Source organism: Nematolebias whitei, chromosome 13, assembly GCF_014905685.2.
Source record: "Nematolebias whitei isolate Nwh7 chromosome 13, NemWhi1, whole genome shotgun sequence".
Classification (NCBI taxonomy): Eukaryota; Metazoa; Chordata; class Actinopteri; order Cyprinodontiformes; family Rivulidae; genus Nematolebias; species Nematolebias whitei.
Window position 1 is genome coordinate 26,814,094 of NC_056510.1, and position 4,307 is coordinate 26,818,400.

A 4,307-nucleotide genomic window follows, 5' to 3' on the forward strand; every position below is an offset into this window, starting at 1 on the left:
GTTCATCCCAAAGATCCAGTCCCCCGGCACAAACAGAGTAATGTTGTGTATGCTGTTCAGTGTCAGGAGGGCTGTGATCAGTCTTACATCGGGGAAACAAAACAGCCACTGGCCAAAAGGATGGCCCAGCACAGAAGATCAACATCATCAGGCCAGGACTCTGCGGTCTACACTCATCTCCAGGCCAGCGGTCACTCTTTCAGGGATGAAGATGTTCACATCCTGGACAGAGAGGAACGATGGTTTGAGAGAGGAGTAAAGGAGGCCATCTTTGTGAAAAGAAATCGTCCATCATTAAACAGGGGTGGAGGCCTCCGGGTTCAACTGTCCCCCTCTTACAATGCTGTGATTGCTAGTATCACTCAGCCCTCTGTGAGTAGTAAACAGCCATCAGTGTGCTAATGATCCATCGTTAGGCTGATGGTCCTTCTTGATCATGTGATCAGCTGGTTTTGGTTGTCAGCAGCAAACTGGTTGATCCACTCTGAGAAGGTGCTATTTAAGAGACTGAGCTGAAAACAGCACCTCAGACTGAGGAAGTCTCTTGGGTGAGAGACGAAACGTTTCTAGATTTTTTTGCTTTGTTTTTTGTTTTTTTGAATGTCCAGAGGACCAGATTGAACTTTGTTGGAAAATCCATGTTGTTTATTCAGAATGAGCCTGACTGGTAGAGATCCAGTCACCAGGCACTCAGCGACGAGCCCCTCCCCGAGGCCTGGCTCCAGAGTGGGGCCCTGCTAACCTACGTCTGGACAAGGAACATTGTGCTCCTTGAGTTTGTCTGTCCATGTGAGTCTTTGGAATTGCTCTTCCTCTGGCCTGTCACCTAGGACCAATCTGCCTTGGGAAACCCTACCAGGAATAATTGCCCCTGGAAGCATAGCTCCTAGGATCCTTCAGGCACTCGAACTCCTCCACCACAATAAGGTGGCAATTTCAAGAGGAGGTGTTGAACAATCACAGTAGAAAACAATTCAAAGTTCTGCTGTATCCCCAGTATTCTTTAATTAGCCATCACTTTAACACAGTTTTATTTGTGATTTATTACAACCTCCAAAATGCTGGTCATATGATGTAGACGCATATATTTTAATACATTTACAGCATGAATTATAGTTAATACAGGTACTAACCTTTTGTACAGACTTTTCGGAGTTAGCTCTTCTCTCAGACATTTATCTTCCCTGTGTAGTGAACAATCATGCCAAAGAGTTGGTGCTTGGTTTAAAAAATGCTAAATGAAGCCAGTGCCAATAAATACACACACTAATTTAAAGCTATTCAAATGTTTTGCTGACAGAAACACATATATAATCAGCACTACAAAGAAGGACAGCTTGACACAGTTGGCTCTCAGCTGCCACCACACCACAAGCATCAGTCTTTCCAGATTTTTAGGATCTGTATTCCAGCAAGTGTCAAATTGGTACCATAGCTGCCAGAATAGTCACCATATCAGCTGTTCTTTGTTGTACCACTCAGATTTAGTAAGATATGCAGCCATAGGTAGGAAAGCCCTTATATTTTGAACACTTCCTAAGTCTTTTTTTAATGTGCTGCAACATCTCGCTAATCATGACCCTGCCAACATTTTCTCAATGTTACAATTCAAATGACCATAGGTCACATTTATATTCAAAACAACTTGTTTTCTAGCCTTTTTGTAAATAGGGTGAAATAAACTATTGGATTAAACAGATGACATTTAGGATTATCTCATTATTGGTTCAAACTGAAATATATATATTGTTTAAACCATTAATAATGTTTAAGAATCTTACTATCACTCTGCTGTATTTTCTTTCAAATGCCACAGAAGTAAATAATACACAAAGAAGCAGCCTTTTTTATTTACTGAAAGCAAACGTCAAGTTTAGCTGTTTGTATAATTGTAACAATGTAAAACCAACACCCAAGTAAAAAAATGAAATAAAAGAGAAAAACAGAAACTTCAGCATCTAATAAAAGCGCCAGGTCACTGCTGGGGTCGAAACATCCCACTAGTCTCTGCGGGGATTTAGCCGTCAGGGAACACAACACCACGTTAAATGACTGAGGATTTGCCGTGTCGGATTTAGATCCACATCACTGCTGTGGCACCAAGTGTAGAAAAAGTGACAATGAGCTAAGGAGCCTTTTAATCATGACCATGAATTCACTCTCAGGTGAAAAAGCAACCACAAGACCAGAGACAGATGCAACATGAACAGGTGCTGGAAAAGCCCAGTTTGCTCAAGTTAAAACTGTTTTCATCTTCACGAGTCTGTCCATCTGTCTATGCATAAATTTATAAACTGTTGTCAATCTGACTTTATGACTGCCTTTGGGATTGTACTTTAAAATCTATTGATCCAGTTACGGAAGGAAAATGGGGGCAACATTTTACAGATATAACGTATAAATTTCATGATGCCTCCTTATCATTAATTCAAAACAGACTATTGTATTTCCTTTAGCTTCTGTGACTCCCTGAAATAAAATAATTACATGATGTCATTTGAAGATAATTTTGTGCTAAATATCACAGCACACACTAATCTATCAGCAAGTAAAATTAAAGGGTCAAATGAGGGCAGAAATCTGAGTAGGAATGAAGTTCAGTTTTAATCCAGAAGCATTAGCTTTAAACCTGGTTCTGTTTATCAACACTATGAAAAGATTTATTTCATTTTGACGATTGTAACTTTGATGTTCATCCACTAACACCCTGTGCACGTATAAAAATTTCTACGTGACAAGACTAACAAGTCCTCCAAAACCATGCAACACAATATGTTCCGCATAACTTCAAATATAACTCAGCGGGGTATCTTCTGAATAGGAGTAATTAAGTGTGAAAAGAAATATCACATCTCAAATATAATAACATACATCCTGTGTTCATACATTCTCAAACTTATAGACAAAGAAAATGATAATAAAAAAAAATACATATATATTTCCACAAATAGGTAAAATGTTGAGCTAGGTATTAGGAGCAAAAAATTAATAAAAAAATTAAGATACAAATAAAAAGAAACAGAGCACAATGAAGTAAACTGAACCAAACAGACCAAATTTACATTTATGGGCTTTTATTTTTTCAAAGGTGTAAGTTTTACACTTGGAAGTAAATGTTCAAAAAGTGGCTGCATTCCAGAACCAGATTGTCACCTGGCTCCACAAAAGAGTGGCCTCAAAAACTAAAGGCCCCGCTTCCCATTTTAGACTTGGAAACTCCGGGTAACCACGAGCTGGCCTGCTGTCTGAAAGCAAAGAGTTCCAGTGGGATGAATGGAAACAATGAGCTGTTCGGATGAGGCAGGGCTGCAACATCTGAAGCTTTGTAATGACAAGAATTTTTAAATCTCGTCTAAATTTTACAGGTAGTCAAAATGTCTAACATGGAAGAAAAGGCATAAATAATATACTGTATACACACACACATATATATATATATATATATATATATATATATAGTCAAGTCAGATTTATTTATAAAGCACATTTAAAACAGAAACTGTTACCAAAGTGCTTAACAAAAATATCACAACATCAAATCAAAAGCAACAAGATATATTTACGGCACATGGAATGAAAATATAATACAGAAAACATAATTAGAAACAATGAGATACTAAATCAGATCACCTTGTGTCAAAAGTCAAGGAAATAATAACAAAAAGCATGAACTCAGTCAGAAACAATGAAATACTAAATCAGATCAGATGACCTTGGGTTAAATAGGAATAATAACAAAAGCATAAACAGAATCAGCATCAATGAAAAACTAGATCTAAATCTGATCACCCTGTGTTAAATGTCAATGAGTACAAATGTGTTTTTAGGAGAGATTTAAAAGCAGAGACTGAGGTGGCCTGTCGAATGTTGATGGGCAGATTGTTCCAAAGTTTAGGGGCCACGACTGAAAAAGCTCGATCTCCTCTGAGCTTCAGCTGGTTTTAGGTACGGCCAAAAGCAGCTGGTCTGATGATCTCAAGGCCCGAGAAGGAGCATAAGGATGAAGAAGGTCGGAGAAGTATGAGAGTGCAAGGCCGTTAATGCACTTGATTGTCAGCAGGAGAATTTTAAAATTGATTCTGACACGTACAGGAAGCCAGTGAAGAGAAGACAGAACCGGAGTAATTTGCTCAAACCTGCGAGTTCCTGTTAGTAGCCGAGCTGCAGCATTTTGTACGAGTTGGAGACGTGAAAGTGAAGCCTGACTAATCCCAACATAAAGTGAGTTACAGTAGTCCAGCCGGGTTGTAATAAATGTAGTATAATGATATATATATATATATATATATATATATATATATATATAT